Source organism: Mesoplodon bidens (genome assembly GCF_964165515.1).
Source record: "Mesoplodon bidens genome assembly, chromosome: 4".
Classification (NCBI taxonomy): domain Eukaryota; kingdom Metazoa; phylum Chordata; class Mammalia; order Artiodactyla; family Ziphiidae; genus Mesoplodon; species Mesoplodon bidens.
In genome coordinates, this window is record NC_138160.1 from 99,677,457 (window position 1) to 99,698,438 (window position 20,982).

Genomic DNA, 20,982 nt, shown 5'->3' on the forward strand with positions numbered 1-20,982 from the left:
CATCTTTAATTTCTTTCATCAGTGTCTTATAGTTTTCTGCATACAGGTCTTTTGTCTCCTTAGGTAGGTTTATTCCTAGATATTTTATTCTTTTTGTTGCGATGGTAAATGGGAGTGTTTTCTTGATTTCATTTTCAGATTTTTCATCATTAGTGTACAGGAATGCCAGAGATTTCTGTACATTAATTTTATATCCTGCTACTTTACCAAATTCATTGATTAGCTCTAGTAGTTTTTCGGTAGCATCTTTAGGATTCTCTATGTATAGTATCATGTCATCTGCAAACAGTGACAGCTTTACTTCTTCTTTTCCAATTTGGATTCCTTTTATTTCCTTTTCTTCTCTGATTGCTGTGGCTAAAACTTCCAAAACTATGTTGAATAAGAGTGGTGAGAGTGGGCAGCCTTGTCTTGTTCCTGATCTTAGTGGAAATGGTTTCAGTTTTTCACCATTGAGGACAATGTTGGCTGTGGGTTTGTCATATATGGCCTTTATTATGTTGAGGAAAGATCCCTCTATACCTACTTTCTGCAGGGTTTTTATCATAAATGGGTGTTGAATTTTGTCGAAAACTTTCTCTGCATCTATTGAGATGATCATATGGTTTTTCTCCTTCAACTTGTTAATATGGTGTATTACATTGATTGATTTGCGTATATTGAAGAATCCTTGCATTCCTGGGATAAACCCCACTTGATCATGGTGTATGATCCTTTTAATGTGCTCTTGGATTCTGTTTGCTAGTATTTTGTTGAGGATTTTTGCATCTATGTTCATCAGTGATATTGGCCTGTAGTTTTCTTTCTTTGTGACATCCTTGCCTGGTTTTGGTATCAAGGTGATGTCGGCCTCGTAGAATGAGTTTGGGAGTGTTCCTCCCTCTGCTATATTTTGGAAGAGTTTGAGAAGGATAGGTGTTAGCTCTTCTCTAAATGTTTGATAGAATTCACCTGTGAAGCCATCTGGTCCTGGGCTTTTGTTTGATGGAAGATTTTTAATCACAGTTTCAATTTCAGTGCTTGTGATTGGTCTATTCATATTTTCTATTTCTTCCTGAGTCAGTCTTGGCAGGTTGTGCATTTCTAAGAATGTGTCCATTTCTTCCAGGTTGTCCATTTTATTGGAATAGAGTTGCTTATAGTAATCTCTCATAATCTTTTGTATTTCTGCAGTGTCAGTTGTTACTTCTCCTTTTTCATTTCTAATTCTATTGATTTGAGTCTTCTCCCTTTTTTTCTTGATGAGTCTGGCTAATGGTTTGTCAATTTTGTTTATCTTCTCAAAGAACCAGCTTTTAGTTTGGTTGATCTTTGCTATCGTTTCCTTCATTTCTTTTTCATTTATTTCTGATCTGATCTTTATGATTTCTTTCCTTCTGCTAGCTTTGGGGTATTTTTGTTCTTCTTTCTCTAATTGCTTTAGGTGCAGGGTCAGGTTGTTTACTCGAAATGCTTCCTGTTTCTTAAGGTGGGATTGTATTGCTATAAACTTCCCCCTTAGAACTGCTTTTGCTGCGTCCCATAGGTTTTGGGTCGTCGTGTCTCCATTGTCATTTGTTTCTAGGTATTTTTTAATTTCCTCTTTGATTTCTTCAGTGATCACTTCGTTATTGAGTAGTGTATTGTTTAGCCTCCATGTGTTTGTATTTTTTACACATCTTTTCCTGTAATTGATGTCTAGTCTCATAGCATTGTGGTCGGAGAAGATACTTGATACAATTTCAATTTTCTTAAAATTACCGAGGCTTGATTTGTGACCCAAGATATGATCTATCCTGGAGAATGTTCCATGAGCACTTGAGAAAAATGTGTATTGTTGTTTTTGGATGGAATGTCCTATAAATATCAACTAAGTCCATCTCGTTTAATGTATCATTTAAAGCTTGTGTTTCCTTATTTACTTTCATTTTGGATGATCTGTCCATTGGTGAAAGTGGGGTGTTAAAGTCCCCTACTATGATTGTGTTACTGTCGATTTCCCCTTTTATGGCTGTTAGTATTTGCCTTATGTATTGAGGTGCTCCTATGTTGGGTGCATAAATATTTACAATTGTTATATCTTCTTCTTGGATCGATCCCTTTATCGTTATGTAGTGTCCTTCCTTGTCTCTTCTAATAGTCTTTATTTTAAAGTCTATTTTGTCTGATATAAGAATTGCTACTCCAGCTTTCTTTTGATTTCCATTTGCATGGAATATCTTTTTCCATCCCTTTACTTTCAATCTGTATGTGTCTCTAGGTCTGAAGTGGGTCTCTTGTAGACAGCATATATATGGGTCTTGTTTTTGTATCCATTCAGCCACTCTGTGTCTTTTGGTGGGAGCATTTAGTCCATTTACATTTAAGGTAATTATTGATATGTATGTTCCTATTCCCATTTCCTTAATTGCTTTGGGTTCGTTATTGTAGGTATATTCCTTCTGTTGTGTTTCTTGCCTAGAGAAGTTCCTTTAGCATTTGTTGTAAAGCTGGTTTGGTGGTGCTGAACTCTCTCAGCTTTTGCTTGTCTGTAAAGGTTTTAATTTCTCCATCAAATCTGAATGAGATCCTTGCTGGGTAGAGTAATCTAGGTTGCAGGTTTCTCTCCTTCATCACTTTAATTATGTCCTGCCACTCCCTTCTGGCTTGTAGGGTTTCTGCTGAGAGATCAGCTGTTAACCTGATGGGGATTCCCTTGTGTGTTATTTGTTGTTTTTGCCTTGCTGCTTTTAATATGATTTCTTTGTGTTTAATTTTTGACAGTTTGATTAATATGTGTCTTGGTGTATTTCTCCTTGGATTTATTCTGTATGGGACTCTCTGTGCCTCCTGGACTTGATTAACTATTTCCTTTCCCATATTGGGGAAGTTTTCAACTATAATCTCTTCAAATATTTTCTCAGTCCCTTTCTTTTTCTCTTCTTCTTCTGGAACCCCTATAATTCGAATGTTGGTGCGTTTAATGTTGTCCCAGAGATCTCTGAGACTCTCCTCTGTTCTTTTCATTCTTTTTTCTTTATTTTGCTCTGCAGCAGTTATTTCCACTATTTTATCTTCCACCTCACTTATCCGTTCTTCTGCCTCAGTTATTCTGCTATTGATCCCATCTAGAGTATTTTTCATTTCATTTATTGTGTTTTTAATCGATGCTTGATTCATCTTTAGTTCTTCTAGGTCCTTGTTAACTGTTTCTTGCATGTTGTCTATTCTATTTCCAAGATTATGGATCATGGAAATAGAATCTTGGATCAGCTTTACTATCATTATTCTGAATTCTTTTTCAGGTAGACTGCCTATTACCTCTTCATTTGTTAGGTCTGGTAGGTGTTTATCTTGCTCCTTCACCTGCTGTGTGCTTTTCTGCCTTCTCATTTTGCTTATGTTACTGTGTTTGGGGTCTCCTTTTTGCCGGCTGCAGATTCGTAGTTCCCGTTGTTTTTGGTGTCTGACCCCAGTGGCTAAGGTTGTTTCAGTAGGTTGTGTAGGCTTCCTGGTGGGGGGGACTAATTCCTGTGCTCTGGTGGTTGAGGCTCGATCTTGTCTTTCTGGTGGACAGGTCCTCGTCTGGTGGTGTGTTTTGGGGTGCCTATGGCCTTATTATGTTTTTAGGTAGCCTCTCTGCTAATGGGTGGGGTTGTGTTCCTGCCTTGCTAGTTGCTTGGCATAGGGTGACCCGCACTGTAGCTTGCTGGTCGTTGACTGAAGCTGGGTGCTGGTGTTGGGATGGAGATCTCTGGGAGATTTTCGCTGCTTGATATTATGTGGAGCTGGGAGGTCTCTTGTGGACCCGTGTCCTGAAGTTGGCTCTCCCACTTCAGAGGCACAGCACTGGCTCCTGGCTGCAGCACCAAGAGCCTTTCATCCACCCGGCTCAGAGTAACAGGGAGAAAAAGTAGAAAGAAAGAATTAGTAGAAGAAAGAAAGAGAGAGGGAAAGAAAGGAAGAAGGGAAGAAAGGAAGGAAGGAAGGAAGGAAGAAAGAAAGGAGGGAGGGAGGGAGGAAGGATGGAAAGAAAGAAGGAAAGAAAGGAGGGAGGGAGGGAGGAAGGAAAGGAAGAAAGACAGGAGGGAGGGAGGAAGGAAAGAAAAAGAAAGTGGAAAGAAGAAGGGTGGGAGGGAGGAAAGAAAAAGAAAGAAGGAAAGGAGGAGCGGAGGGAGGGAGGGAGGAAGGGAGAGTAGGAAAAAAAGAAAGAGCAGGTAAAGTAAAATAGAATCAAGTATGAAATATAGTAGCGTTATTAAAATTAGAAAGTAATTATTGAAAAAAAAAAAAAAAAAACCGGACCGATAGAACCCTGAGACATATGGTGGAAGCAAAGCTATACAGAGAGAATCTTACACAGAAGATTACACATACACATTCACACAAAGAGAGCAGGGGGAAAAATCAAAAATCTTGCTCTCCAAGTCAGTCCACCTCCTCAATTTGGGATAATTCGTTGTAAAAAGAGGAAAAGGGCGAGAAGTCTGAAATCTTGCTCTCTAAGTCCACCTCCTTAATTTGGAATAATTCGTTGTAAAAAGAGGAAAAGGGGGGAAAGTCTTAAATCTTGTCCTCAAAGTCCACTTCCTCAATTTGGGATGATTCGCTGTCCATTCATGCACTCCACAGACGCAGGGCACATCAAATGGACCGTGGAGCTTTAATCCGCTGCCTCCGAGGCTGCACAGAGAGATTTCCCTGCCTCTGCTCTCACAGCTCCCGGGTCTCAGCCTTGGACCTGGCCCCGCCTCTGCGCGTAGGTCGCCGGAGGGCGTCCGTTCTTCGCTCAGACAGGACGGGTTTAAAGGAGCCGCTGATTCGGGGGCTCTGGCTCACTCAGGCAGAGGGGAGGGAGGGGCGCGCAGTGTGGGGCGGGCCTGCGGCGGCAGAGGCCGGCGTGACGTTGCAGCAGCCCGTGGCGCTCCGTGCGCTTTCCCGGGAAAGCCGTCCCCGGGTCTCGGGGACCCCGGCAGTGGCGGGGTGCACAGGCCCCCCGGAAGGCGGGGCGGACAGTGACCCGCGCTCGCACACAGGCCCCGCGGCGGCGGCAGCAGCGGCGGCGGCGGGCCGCGGCGGCGGGCGGCGGCGGCGGCGGCGGCCCACGCCCGTCTCCGAGGTCCGTGCCTTACCCGCGGCTCGTGCCTGTCTCCGGCGCTTCCCCAAGCAGCCCTCTTAATGCCCTCTCCTCGCGCACCAGGAAACAAAAGGGAAAAAAGTCTCTTGCCTCTTCAGCAGCTCCAGACCCTTTCCCCGGACTCCCTCCGGGCTAGCCGTGGTGCACTAACCCCTTCAGGCTCTCTTCCTGCCGCCAGCCCCAGTCCTCTCCCTGCGCTCCGACTGAAAGCCGATACCCGAGCCTCAGCTCCCAGCCCCGCCCGCCACGGCGGCCGAGCAGACAAGCCTCTCGGGCTGGTGTGTGCCTGAGGGCACCGGTCCTCTGTGCCAGAATCTCTCCGCTTTGCCCTCCGCACCCCTGTTGCTGTGCTCTCCTCCGCTACTCCGAAGCTTTCCCCCTCCGCCACCTGCAGTCTCCGCCCGCGAAGGGGCTTGTAGTGTGTAGAAACCTTCCCCCCTTCACGGCTCCCTCCCACTGGTGCAGGTCCCGTCCCTATCCTATTGTCTCTGTTTATTCTTTTTTTCTTTTGCCCTACCCAGGTATGTGGGGAGCTTCTTGCCTTTTGGGGGGTCTGAGGTCTTCTGTCAGCGTTCAGTAGGTGTTCTGTAGGAGTTGTTCCACGTGTAGATGAATTTCTGATGTATCTGTGGGGAGGAAGGTGATCTCCGCGTCTTACTCTTCCGCCATCTTCCTCCGGGGTCCCCTGGAAAGTTTTTTTTCTCCCACCATGTTAATACTTAAAAAACCAGAAAACTTAAACTTTCTGGTGGATTCCTCCCCACTAAAGGATTAAAATAGCACTTTTTGTGCTCTGTACATATCAATTGGATATTTACTGAGAATTTAAATTTATCCTTGAGATACTTGATGAAAGCACCTAAGTTATAATTTAGCATACTGACCTTGACAAATAATAAATGAAAGATGAATGTGCCTATCCATATGATGAAATATTTGTAATAAAAATTTAAGTGCTATTTAATTGCTAGGAAATGAAAATATCCTAATAAAACAAAATCAGCATGTTAATAGTATGTATAATTTTTTTTTTTTTTTTCTGCATTACATGGGCCTCTCACTGCTGTGACCTCTCCCGCTGCGGAGCACAGGCTCCAGACGCGCAGGCCCAGCGGCCATGGCTCACGGGCCTAGCCGCTCCGCGGCATGTGGGATCCTCCTGGACTGGGGCACGAACCCTCGTCCCCTGCATCGGCAGGCGGACTCTCAACCACTGCGCCACCAGAGAAGCCCTATGTATAATATTTTTACATTTTTAGCTAATCTTGCATTTCCAAACTGGCATTATCTAAATTAGTTGAACTTTGCAGTGTTTGAAAAATCACCGTTTTACTTGGTCTGTTGCATTCGTGGATGTAAAGCTTCTATGTAATTTGTTAAACTCAAAGCAGGTTTTAGTACTCAATGCTGTTTATGACAGATAAAATTTTATCCTAGCTCTGAAATAATTTTCCTTACTGTGATTCAATTAAAGTCTTTATAGAAACCCCCTAATGAAATTACTGAGGCACTAACCAGAAAAATGAGTTAACTTTTTGCTTCTAGAAAAGGACAGTAGGGACTTCCCTAGTGGCACAGTAGTTAAGAATCCGCCTGTCAATGCAGGGGACACAGATTTGAGCCGTGGTCCGGGAAGATCCCACATGCTGCGGAGCAGCTGAGCCAGGGCGCCACAACTACTGAGCCCACAAGCCACAATTACTGAAGCCCACGCACCTAGAGCCCATGCTCTGCAACAAGAGAAGCCACAGCAATGAGGAGTCTGCCCACCTCAATGAAGAGTAGCCCCCTGCTCGCCGCAACTAGAGAAAGCCCGTGTGGAGCAACGAAGACCTAATGCAGCCAAAAATAAATAAATAAATTTATTTTAAAAATATAAAATAAAATAGGACAGTAGGAATATATGTAGGAGCTTATAATCACATATCACTCTCATGGCAAACTATTGAAAATACATTTTCTCTTTTACTGAGGTGTCCTGATGGTTACTTGCGTGTGCCCAGAGCCAGAAAGACACTTTTATCTCAGTGAATTTCCCAAAATGGAAATATTTTTGTGTAATATTGATTCATGTCTGTCTAGCCAAAGATGTGTTTTCCATCTAGCAAGGAACATCAGCCCCGGGTTATAGAGGACAAACCTCTCCAAAGACATCCTGTCTGCTGAGCCCTGAAAAAGGATACAGACAGACAAGTCAGCCAGCGTTCACAGTTAAGACAAAAACATCTGTGCCTTGGAAAATGTTCTCAAGTATAGAGCATTGTGCTCTGTGTCCACCAAATTTACATGCAGTCTTTGTAAGAGTAGCCAGCCAATGGATAAGGCCCCTCATCTTCCTTCATGGGTGGTCAAGGAAATTCTCTGCCTTCCCCATGAGCAGCTGCATAATTGTTATTTCTGCCTCGTGGAAATAGGTGGCTGATAAGGCACTTGGGGTTTGTTCTTAACAGAAGGAAAGAATATTTGATTTTTTAAAGTATGTGTTTTGATTCACAGAATGATCCAAAACAATATACTTATTTGTACTTTGGTTTTTCCATTTAAAACCTTACAGATGGATGAAGTCATTTAAAACTGCCTGATGTGAGGTATAAACACAAGACATGGAAGTGAAAACTCTGAGTTTACTTACCTAGATGGTCACCATTATCTGGGATGATTGACGTTTTATAAGAAGCCCAGGTTCCATTTTCCTGGAAGTGGGCTTTTATCAGACAAGCAGGAGCCACCCCTTACCCGTCCTAAGTGACTTCTCAGCTCTCTTCTAAGACCACTTGTTTCGCTTGTTTTCAAGCAAATTACAAATATTTATAAGACATTTAATGTCCTAGAAGAGGACTTGCTGATGATTCAATAAAAGTGCCAGCATTGTTACTGTTCCCTAATCATACGGATTTTTGTGTTTTCATGACCAAGGAGGCACATTTTTAGCTTGCTGAAATAGTCACTGGAGAACGTGCAGTGAAATCCATGAGTGGAAACGTCCCATAGTATTTTCAAACACTGTGTCAGTAGCTTGGCATCTTTTCCTCTTGGGGACTCACTTGAGGGTGGCCAGGGGGAACCCAGCAGCGTACATAGGGTGCACGCTGGAGCAGCTGTAACCAGTGTTTCCAGTTCCTTGTCTACCAGGGAGCTCTCGTGACTTATCTCTAAAGTTTGGATAAAATCAACTACCTTACAGTCTCATTTTAAGGATAAAATTAAACAAAACATGAAGGGCTTTGAAACCTCCTGAAGACTTTTCCTGTGTGAGGTATTGTTTACCCAAGCTATGAAGATAAGCCTGAACCCAAATAAAATGAACAGTAGACTTCTGCAGCCTGAGAGAATTTTATTAAATCCTAGTCCCCTTTAAAAATTGTTTCTTGCTTTAAATTTAGAAAATTGTTTTGGGTTGAGTAATAGTTTCTGACAGTTACTTATGTATGATCTCTTAGCCAATTAAATTCTGAATCTCTTCAATTATTTTATCATTCCTGCTGGTTTTAGTTATCTAGTGCTACCTAACAAGCCACCCCAAAGTGTAGTGGTTTAAAACAATAACTATTTTGTTATGGTTCTGTGGGTTGACCGGACTTGACTGGGCAATTGTCTTTGTTGGGGTGTTATGTGGCTGCAGTCAGATGGTGGCTGGGACCGATGTCTTCCAGAGATTTGACTGTGCCCCTGAAGGGTCTGGGCCTCTCCTCTTGCTGGGGTCTCTACTTACTGTTACTCAGGGCATCCCTAAGAGCAGGGGCAGAAGTTTCCAGGCCTTCTTCAGGCATATGCCCAGAAGAGGCATAGTGTCACTTCTGCCTCATTCTACTGGTTTAAGCAAGTTACAGGCTATGTGTAGGATCCTCAAGACTGCCTTCAGGTCTGAAGCTTCTCTGGAAGGAGAGAACTCCAAAAAGCAATTATACTCACAGTTAAGATTTACTACAGTGAAAGGTTACAGATTAAAATCAGCAGAAGAAACAGGAGCATAGAGCAGAGTCCAAGAGAAGCCAGGTGCAAGCTTCCAGCTGTCCTGTGCCAGTAGAGTTTTACAGATAACACTTAATTGTCTCAGCAATGATGTGTGATAACACATACAAAGTGTGGCCAACCAGGGAAGCTGACCTGAGCCTTGTTGTTCAGGGTTTTTATTAAGGGTCCATCACATAAGCATGGAATGCCCATGTGACTGACCTTAGTTACTCACTCTCCCTTTCCTCCAGAGGTCAAACTGATACAGGTTGGTCCAGAGTCCCAGGTGAATAAAAACATGTGTTTACCATAAATCACAGTAAATATAAACTATCTGGTTGTGGCTTAAGCCCTAGATATACAAAGGCACTCTTATCAGATAGAATATACCAAGGTCTTAGAGATTATCTCCCAGGATCTATTCAAAGGTCAGTCCCTCCTCTGGAAAGTTCAGGGTTTGACCATCCCAAACCCGCTGAGTTATCCCTTTATTGCATGCAGGCCCAGTTCCGATTTAGTCTAGAAAGGACTACACAAGGGCACAAATTCTAGGATGAATGGTTTGGGGGGGCCATCTTTGGAGATTAGGTGACTATCATTATTTTCCCCTCATGGCTCCAAAAGAGACACCAGTATACTTAAGGAGTCTGGAGTTCTTCACGGAATAGTTTGTTTCAACTGCAAACTGAACATATATATGCATTTATATACATTTTTATTTATAAACATTATATACTTTTATATGTATATATAATGAAATAATATTATGAAATGGGCTAACCTGTTAATAACAGCATTTTTGTCCATGTGAAGATGTGAGTCCCATCTAAGCCCAATAAATTAATCCTTTCCATTTAGGAACTACATAATTAACACCTGGTTCCTGTACCTGAGGAGTTACTGAGTAGTGGGACACTGACAATGCACAGGTAAGTTACTAAATTGGTATTCCCAGGATGAGGAGGTGTCCAAGGCTTTGTTAGCTTCACATAGGCTTTCTGGCTTTAAAATGCATGCTTTAAAAGCAATAAGCTCAAAGTAGTGGCAGATTTCTCTTTCAAAATCAATGGTAAGTACGTGTGTGTGTGTGTGTGTGTGTGTGTGTGTGTGTGTACAGGTAAAAGAAAAATGTTTACAGGCCATATTTTTTTCATGCAAAATAAAAATGATTGTAAATGAGTCTATGGCAAAATATGGATTACACACTATACTGAGGGGAAGAATCTAAGTGAAAACTAAGAAGTAATATTTTAATTTACATTTAATTAATATTTTAATTCTTGGGAGTATCTGAGAGATAGCAACAGGAACGATTTTTTTAAAACTTTATTGAAGTATAGTTGATTTACAGTGTTGTGTTAATTTCTGCTGTACTGAAAAGTCATTCAGTTATACACATAAATATTCTTTTTCATATACTTTTACATTATAGTTTATCCCAGGATATTGAATAGAGTTCCCTGTGCTATACAGTAGGACCTTGTTGTTTATCCATCCTATATATAATGGTTTGCATCTGCTAATCCCAAACTCCCAATCCTTCCCTCCTCCACTCTCCTCCCCCTTGGCAACCATGAGTCTGTTCTCAATGTCTGTGAGTCTGTTTCTGTTTCATTTGTGTCATATTTTAGATTCCACATATAAGTGATATCAGATGGTATTTGTCTTTTTCTTATTTCACTTAGTATGATATCTCTAGGTCCATCCACATTGCTGCAAATGGCATTATTTCATTCTTTTTTATGGCTGAGTAGTATTCCATCGTATATATGTACCACATCTTCTTTATCCATTAATCTGTCTATAGACGTTTAGGTTGTTTTCATGCCTTGGCTATTGTAAATAGTGCTGCTATGGAGAGGAAAGGAAATAGGAGAGGAAAGAATTTTCAAATCATTTTTCTTTCAGAAATAGATTGCAGGTCAGCTTGCAAAGCTAGATAAACTCTGGTTTCATATCTCTGTCCTCAGTGAGGTATATCTGTGTCCCCTGAGGCCTCAGGCCAGGACACAGAAATACGCGATTGAACTGACCCAGGGAGAATGGCCCTTCCATGTTTCTTTCCAGCCACACCACGGAGCCAGGTCACACTGGGTCCTGCCCAACGTTTGGTTCTGTCTGCTCACTTGTCACTAATCATTAACAAAGTCTGAGGGCTTCCCTGGTGGCGCAATGGTTGAGAATCCGCCTGCCAGTGCAGGGGACACATGTTCGAGCCCTGGTCTGGGAAAATCCCACATGCCGTGGAGCAGCTAAGCCCGTTTGCCACAACTACTGAGCCTGCGCTCTAGAGCTACTGAGCCCACGTGGCACAACTACCGAAGCCCGAGTGCCTAGAGCCCGTGCTCCACAACAAGAGAAGCCACCGCAATGAGAAGCCTGTGCACTGCAACGAAGAGTAACCCCCGCTAACTGCAACTAGAGAAAGCCACCACACAGCAACGAAGACCCAACGCAGCCAAAAATAAATAAATAAATAAATAAATAAAATTTAAAAAACAAAAAAAACCAAAGTCTGAGTCTTGGAGACAAAGCATTAACAAACAGCATGTCCTCTTACCAGCAAAGGAATGGAGCAGGCCCAGGAATACAGCCTGAGGATGAAGCCTACCTAGTATGGGGTTTAGACCCTGACTGTGTTTCATCTCCAGTGGCTTTTCCTGTGGCTCTAGACAAGACAGGGGTCTTTTCCTTTTCACTGGGTTACATTCAGAACATGATAGGATTTTAAAATTTCTCCTGATTACAAAAACATGGTCTTTTGGGGCTTCCCTGGTGGCGCAGTGGTTGGGAGTCCACCTGCCGGTGCAGGGGACGCAGGTTCGTGCCCCGGTCCGGGGGATCCCACATGCCATGGAGCGGCTGGGGCCGTGAGCCATGTCCGGAGCCTGTGCTCTGCAACGGGAGAGGCCACGGCAGTGAGAGGCCCATGTACCGCAAAAAAGGGTCTTTTGAAGTTTTAGTTTGTTTCCCCTATCTCTTGACTAACCATGAAATTTCAACCAAGAATAAATAATATGTAAACATGACTGATGGCTTAAAAACCTATCCTTGGTTTTGAACTATGTTCTAAAAGTTTGGCTTTTATTAATTAGCAGGCCAAAAAGGAAGATGGCCTCTCTAATCTGCATTAAAGTTGCGTTTGCCACACTTTCTTCTCCCAGACTTTAAGAGCAGCAATCCCACTGATAGGACGTTGGTTTTTGTTCCTTTTAGCTTCAGGGAAAGGAAAGCTACCATCTTGGTGAGAAGCTCTGACTTCCTGGTCGCTGTCAGTAGAAAATGAGTTCGGAATCTGAGACAGCCTAAGCTTTTCAATCGTTTTCCAATGGTGATTTCAATACAGGTGTTAACCCTAACAGCTTACCTTTAATTCTTCTGGCTGGGTCTCATAATATTTAAGAAAATCTTTCTAAACATATATGAAGATTAAAGTTTTATGAGAAGAACCCGAAATTCTAAGCTGATGTGAAAACTGTTACGCAAATCAGACAAGAGAGATAAACCAGTGAGTCTAAGAAGCATAGTTTGGTTGCTCCTTTCCCTCGCCATCTGATAGTATTTTCTGTAGATGTACTTCAGTGTGAGGATTGTGTGTTTTCGTCTGACAGTGCTTGACACTAAGGTAGGAATTCTGGGGTCACAACCCTGGCTGAGGGGAGCAGTATTTGCAAACATGTATGGGACTAATCTCAACTGGATAGGGTCAAAGATTCTTCCTCTTTTTTTTTTTTTTCTCTTTTAAACGTTTCATTTAAAAATAATTATAGGGGCTTCCCTGATGGCACAGTGGTTGAGAGCCCGCCTGCCGATGCAGGGGACACGGGTTCGTGCCCCAGTCCGGGAAGATCCCACATGCCCCGGAGCTGCTGGGCCCATGAGCCATGGCCGCTGAGCCTGCGCGTCCGGAGCCTGCGCTCAGCAATAGGAGAGGCCCGCATACCACAAAAATAAATAAATAAATAAAATAAAATAATAAACATAATTATAGAGTCATAATGCATTGTAAAAACAGCCCAAAGGGTCCTTTGTACCCTTCATCCAGCTTGGTCCAATGGTGACCTGTTGTGTAGGTGTAGTACAGTTCCACAACCAGGAATCGACATTGGTATTAGATGATGAGTTTATTTAGTTTTCACTAAATAAGGTTCATTTTTTTTCCTACCTGCATTCGTGTGTGTCTGTGTGTGTGTCTGTAGAGTTCTATGTAATTTTTTTTTATACAGCAGGTTCTCATTAGTTATCCATTTTATACATATTAGTGTATTTATGTCAATCCCAATCTCCCAATTCATCACACCACCACCACCCCAGCCACTTTCCCCCCTTGGTGTCCATATGTCTGTTCTCTACATCTGTGTCTCAATTTCTGCCCTGCAAACTGGTTCATCTGTACCATTTTTCTAGGTTCTACATATATGCGTTAATATATGATATTGGTTTTTCTCTTTCTGACTTACTTCACTCTGTATGACAGTCTCTAGATCCATCCACATCTCTACAAATGACCCAATTTCGTTCCTTTTTATGGCTGAGTAATATTCCATTGTGTATATGTACCACATCTTCTTTATCCATTTGTCTGTCGATGGGCATTTAGGTCGCTTCCATGTCCTGGCTATTGTATATAGTGCTGCAATGAACATTGGGGTGCATGTGTTTTGTTTTTTTTTTTGGTTGTATTGGATCTTCGTTGCTGTGCGCGGGCTTCCTCTAGTTGTGGTGAGCAAGGGCTATTCTTCGCTGCGGTGCGTGGGCTTCTCATTGCAGTGACTTCTCTTATTGCAGAGCACAGGCTCTAGGCACACGGGCTTCAGTAGTTGTGGCACATGTACTCAATAGTTGTGGTACATGGGCTTAGTTGCTCCGCGGCATGTGGGAACTTCCTGGACCAGGGCTCAAACCCATGTCCCCTGCATTGGCAGGCGGATTCTGAACCACTGCACCACCAGGGAAGCCCCTGCATGTGTATTTTTGAATTATGGTTTTCTCAGGGTTTATGCCCAGTAGTGGGATTGCTGGATCATATGGTATTTCTATTTTTAGTTTTTTAAGGAACCTCCATACTGTCCTCCATAGTGGCTGTATCAATTTACATTCCCACCAACAGTGCAAGAGGGTTCTCTTTTCTCCACACCCTCTCTAGCATTTGTTGTTTGTAGATTTATTGATGCCCATTCTAACTGATGTGAGGTGATACCTCATTGTAGTTTTGATTTGCATTTCTCTAATAATTAGTGATTTTGAGCAGCTTTTCATGTGCTTGTTGGCCATCTGTATGTCTTCTTTGGAGAAATGTCTATTTAGGTCTTCTGCCCATTTTTGGATTGGGTTGTTTGTTTTTTTAATATTGAGCTGCATGAGCTATTTATATAAGATTAATCCTTTGTCCGTTGATTCATTTGCAAATATTTGCTCCCAATCTGACTGTTGTCTTTTCGTCTTGTTTGTAGTTTCCTTTGCTGTGCAAAAGCTTTGAAGTTTCATTAGGTCCCATTTGTTTATTTTTGTTTTTATTTCCATTAATCTAGGAGGCGGATCAAAAAAGACCTTGGTGTGATTTACGTCAGAGAGTGTTCTTCCTATGTTTTCCTCTAAGAGTTTTATAGTGTCTGGTCTTATGTTTAGGTCTCTAATCCATTTTGAGTTTATTTTTGTGTATGGTGTTAGGGAGTGTTCTAATTTCATTCTTTTACAAGTAGCTGTGCAGTTTTTCCCAGCATCACTTATTGAAGAGACTATCTTTTCTCCATTGTATATTCTTGCCTCCTTTGTCGTAGATTAGTTGACCATAGGTGCGTGGGTTTATCTCTGGGCTTTCTATCCTGTTCCATTGATCTATATTTCTGTTTTTGTGCCAGTACAATATCGTCTTGAGTACTGTAGCTTTGTGTTATAGCCTGAAGTCAGGGAGTCTGATTCCTCCAGCTCCATTTTTTCCACTCTAGACCACTTTGGGTATTTGGGGTCTTTTGTGTTCCATACAAATTTTAAGATTTTTTGTTCTAGTTCTGTAGAAAATGCCACTGGTAATTTGATAGGGATTGCATTGAATCTGTAGATTGCTTTGGGCCATATAGTCATTTTCACATTATTGATTCTTCCAATCCAAGAACATGGCATATCTCTCCATCTGTTTGTATCATCCTTAATTTCTTTCATCAGTGTCTTATAGTTTTCTGCATACAGGTCTTTTGTCTCCCTAGGTAGGTTTATGCCTAGGTATTTTATTCTTTTTGTTGCAGTGGTAAATGGGAGTGTTTCTTTAATTTCTCTTTCAGATTTTTCATCATTAGTGTATAGGAATGCAAGAGATTTCTGTGCATTAATTTTGTATCCTGCAACTTTACCAAATTCATTGATTAGCTCTAATAGTTTTCTGTTGGCATCTTTAGGATTCTCTATGTATAGTATCATGTCATCTGCAAACAGTGATAATTTTACTTCTTCTTTTCCAATTCGTATTCCTTTTATTTATTTTTCTGCTCTGATTGCCGTGGCTAAAACTTCCAAAACAATGTTGAATAATAGTGGTGAGAGTGGGCAACCTTGTCTTGTTCCTGCTCTTAGCGGAAATGGTTTCAGTTTTTCACCATTGAGGACGATGTTGGCTGTGGGTTTGTCATATATGGCCTTTATTATGTTGAGGTAAGTTCCCTCTATGCCTACTTTCTGGAGGGTTTTTGTCATACATGGGTGTTGAATTTTGTCAAAGCTTCTTCTGCATCTATTGAGATGATCATATGGTTTTTATTCTTCAGTTTGTTAATATGGTGTATCACATTGATTGATTTGCATATATTGAAGAATCCTTGCATCCCTGGGATAAATCCCACTTGATCGTGGTGCATGATCCTTTTAATGTGTTGTTGGATTCTGTTTGCTAGTATTTTATTGAGGATTTTTGCATCTATATTCATGAGTGATATTGGTCTGTACTTTTCTTTTCTTGTAGTATTTGTCTGGTTTTGGTATTAGGGTGAAGGTGGCCTCATAGAATGAGTTTGGGAGTGTTCCTTCCTCTGGAATTTTTTGGAAGAGTTTGAGAAGGATGGGTGTTAGCTCTTCTCTAAATGTTTGATAGAATTCACCTGTGAAGCCATCTGGTCCTGGACTTTTGTTTGTTGGAAGATTTTTAATCACAGTTTCAATTTCATTACTTGTGATTTTCTGTTCATATTTTCTGTTTCTTCCTGGTTCAGTCTTGGAAGGTTATACCTTTCTAAGAATTTGTCCATTTCTTCCAGGTTGTCCATTTTACTGGCATAGAGTTGCTTGTAGTAGTCTCTTATGAGGCTTTGTATTTCTGTGGTGTCCATTGTAACTTCTCCTTTTTCATTTCTAGTTTTATTGATTTGAGTCCGCTCCCTCTTTTTCTTGATGAGTCTGGCTAATGGTTTATCAATTTTGTTTATCTTCTCCAAGAACCAGCTTTTAGTTTTATTGATCTTTGCTATTGTTTTCTTTGTTTCTATTTCATTTATTTCTGCTCTGATCCTTATGATTTCTTTCCTTCTACTAACTTTGGGTTTTGTTTGTTCTTCTTTCTCTAGGTCCTTTAGGTGTAAGGTTAGATTGTTTATTTGAGATGTTTTTTGTTTCCTGAGGTAGGATTTTATTGTAAACTTCCCTCTTAGAACTGCTTTTGCTGCATCCCATAGGTTTTGGATTGTCGTGTTTTCATTTTCATTTGTCTCTAGGTATTTTTTGATTTCCTCAGTGATCTCTTAGTTATTTAGTAATGTACTGTTTAGCCTCCATGTGTTTGTGTTTTTTATGCTTTTTTCCCTGTAATTGATTTCTAATCTCATAACGTTGTGGTCAGAAAGGAGGCTTGGTATGATTTCAATTTTCTTAAATTTACTGAGGCTTGATTTGTGACCCAAGATGTGATCTATCCTGAAGAATGTTCCATGCACACTTGAGAAAAAAGTGTAATCTGCTGGTTTTGGATGGAATACCCTGTAAATATCAATTAAATCTATCTGGTCTATTGTGTCATTTACAGCTTGTGTTTCCTTATTAATTTTCTGTTTGGATGATCTGTCCATTGGTGTTAGTGAGGTGTTAAAGTCCCCCTCTATTATGTTACTGTCGATTTCCTCTTTTACAGCTGTTAGCAGTTGCCTTATGTATCGAGGTGCTCCTATGTTGGGTGCATATATATTTATAATTGTTACATTTTCTTCTTGGATTGATCCCTTGATCATAAAGTAGTGTCCTTCCTTGTCTCTTGAAACATTCTTTATTTTAAAGTCTATTTTATCTGATATGAGTATTGTTACTCCAGCTTTCTTTTGATTTCCATTTGCATGGAATATCTTTTTCCATCCCCTCACTTTCCGTCTGTATGTGTCCCTAGGTCTGAAGTGGGTCTCTTGTAGACAGCATATATATGGGTCTTGTTTTTCTATCCGTTCAGCAAGCCTGTGTCTTTTGGTTGGAGCATTTAATCCATTCACGTTTAAGATAATTATCGATATATATGTTCCTATGACCATTTTCTTAATTTTGGGGGGTTTGTTTTTGTAGGTCCTTTTCTTCTTTTGTGTTCCCCACTTAGAGAAGTTCCTTTAGCATTTGTTGTAGAGCTGGTTTGGTGGTGTTGAATTCTCTTAACTTTTGCTTGTCTGTAAAGCTTTTGATTTCTCCATCAAATCTGAATGAGATCCTTGCTGGGTAGAGTAATCTTGGTTGTAGGCCCTTCCCTTACATCACTTTAAATATGTCATGGCACTCCCTTCTGGATTGTAGAGTTTCTGCTGAGAAATCAGCTGTTAACCTTATGGGAGTCCCCTTGTATATTATTTGTCATTTTTCCCTTGCTGCTTTCAATAATTTTTCTTTGTTTTTAATTTTTGCCAATTTGATTACTATGTGTCTCAGCATGTTTCTCCTTGGGTTTGTCCTGTATGAGACTCTCTGCATTTCCTGGATTTGGGTGGCTGTTTCCTTTCCCATGTTAAGGAAGTTTTCGACTATAATCTCTTCAAATATTTTCTCGGGTCCTTTCTCTCTCTTCTTCTTCTTCTGGGACCCTTATAATGCGAATGTTGTTGCACTTAATGTTTTCCCTGAGGTCTCTTAGGCTGTCTTCATTTCTTTTCATTCTTTTTTCTTTATTCTGTTCTGTAGCAGTGAATTCCACCTTTCTGTCTTCCAGGTCACTTCTCCATTCTTCTGCCTCAGTTATTCTGCTATTGATTCCTTCTAGTGTATTTTTCATTTCAGTTATTGTATTGTTCATCTCTGTTTGTTTTTTCATTAATTCTTCTAGGTCTTTGTTAAACATTTCTTGCATCTTCTCGATCTTTGCCTCCATTTTTTTCCTGAGGTCCTGGATCATCTTCACTATTATTCTGAATTCTTTTTCTGGAATGTTGCCTATCCCCATTTCATTTAGTTGCTTTTCTGGGGTTTTGTCTTGTTCCTTCATCTGGTACAAAGTCCTCTGCCTTTTCATCTCATCTATCTTTCTGTGAATGTGGTTTCAGTTACACAGGCTGCAGGATTGTGAGTTCTGTGTAATTTTATCCCATGTATAGATTCGTGTAACCATCCCATGATCAAGATACAGAACTCTCTCATTATTGCAAAAGAACTCTCTCATGCTACCTGACTCTCTGTACTCACACCCATTCCCACTCCATTCCCCTCCCATCCCTAGTAACCAATCATCTGTTCTCCACCTCTACAGTTTTATATCTTTGAGAATGTTTTGTAAACAGAATCACACAGTATGTAACTATTTGAGATTGAATTCTTTTTCACTAAGCATAACGCCCTTGAGATCCATGGGCATGCTGCATGTATCAGTAATTCATTCCTTTTTATTACTGAGTAGCATTCCATTATATGGATGTATTAGAGTTTATTCAACCATTCACCCATTGATTGACATTTGAGTTGTTTCCAATATTTTCCTATAAATAGAGTTTCTATGAATATTTGTACACGTGTTTTTGTGTGCAAAGAGTTTTGTTTTTCTGAGATAAATGCCCAAGCTTGTGATTGTTGAATCATATCATAAATACTGAAAAAACCATTTTCCAGAGTGGTTATGCCATTTTACATTCACACTGGCAATGTGTGAGAGATCAAGTTTCTCCATATCCTTGTCAGCATTTGGCATTATCACTATTTTTAATTATAGTTGTTCTAATAGGTATGTAGTGATAGCTCATTGTGATTTTTACTAATGACGCTGAACATCTTTTCAAGCTCTTAATATTGTGGTTACCTTTTTGTTTTAAATTTTCATTCATTTCCTTTTGCTCTTTATTTTATTCCATTCTCTCCTCCTCCTCCTCTACTTCCCCCTCCTCCTCCTCTTCTCAGTAAACTTATTGAAGAATAACATACATATAGAAAAATCATAAGGGTACAGTGCTAGAATTTTCTCACAAAGGAAACACACCTGTTAACAAACAGTCTGATTAAGAACATTTCTATTACCCAGAAATCCCCATGCAAGGCATCCAGTATTTTGACTTCTAGCACTAGATTAGTTTCACCTGTTTTTGAACTTCATATAAATGGAATCATTCAGTATGTACTCCTTTGTGTGTGGCCTCTCTTACTCAAAAGATTCATCAAGTATTCTCTTGAATCATCTCTAAGAGTGACTGACTGCCAACTTTAGGCAGCAAATACCATGTGGATACTCTCCAAGGTATGTTGTGGAATTAAAAGAACCAACCAACAGTAGTTCTGATGCCTGATAAACACCAATGACCAAATAATATTGTGGGATGATGATGATGGTGAGATGAATTCTGAAATATAAACTACTGAGCCAACTTCCTACCCTCTCCACCTTCTTGGTCCACTTTTCAAGGGAGTAAGAGCTGATTTTAGGAGGGATAGCTTTGGTAGTGGGGAAGCAGATATTATCAAAAGCAAGACTAATGAGTTGGAGCAGGCATCATACTTCCCTGAGAGGTGTTGAACCATCACCATCAGCTTCTTGGCATCTCAAGAAGGGGCACTCCTAAAGGTAGAGGCCAATTGCCTGACCTGTGCCTCCTAACCCCCTCCCCCACCTTTCCTCACACTTAGCAGCTCTGCTGCTATAGTTATAATTTGAAAACCTGGGCTTCCCTGGTGGCGCAGTGGTTGAGAGTTCGCCTGCCGATGCAGGGGACACGGGTTCGTGCCCCGGTCCGGGAAGATCCCACATGCCGCGGAGCGGCTGGGCCCGTGAGCCATGGCCGCTGAGCCTGCACATCCGGAGCCTGTGCTCCGCAGCGGGAGAGGCCACAACAGTGAGAGGCCTGCATACCGCAAAAAGAAAAAAGAAAAAAAGAAAACCCTACCTACAAGTGAGCATGGATCAGGGAAACTTTGATGGAAGTTTTTACAGATGATAAAATTGTTCTTTGCTCCAGGAAAGACAAAGTGGCACATTGAGGGTTATTTCAGTCAAGATCCCACATGCTGCGGAACAACTAAGCCCGTGCGCCACAACTACTGAGCCTGCACTCTAGAGCCCACGAGCCACAACTACTGAGCTCGTGTGCCACAACTACTGAAGCCAGCGCACCTAGAGCCCATGCTCGCAACAAGAGAAGCCACCACAATAAGAAGCCTGCACACCACAACGAAGAGTAGCCCCTGCTCATTGCAACCAGAGAAAAGCCTGCATGCAGCAATGAACACCCAACACAGCCATAAATAAAATAAAATAAGTTTATAAAAAAAAAAGATTAGTTATCGCACAGATAGAATGGCTGTCTCTGAATTTAATCCTTTCCTGTGTTCTTCTGAATTTTCTGTCCCTTCTGCAGATATCTTATATTGATCATCTTGGGAGTCAGACTTTCCCACCCTGAATATGATGCTATCGTGAAGCATTTACTGGGGCTAAAATAACATAGCTGTCTTATATCGTACTTTTTCACTATGAGGTATGTGATGTTTATCCTCTACTTTAT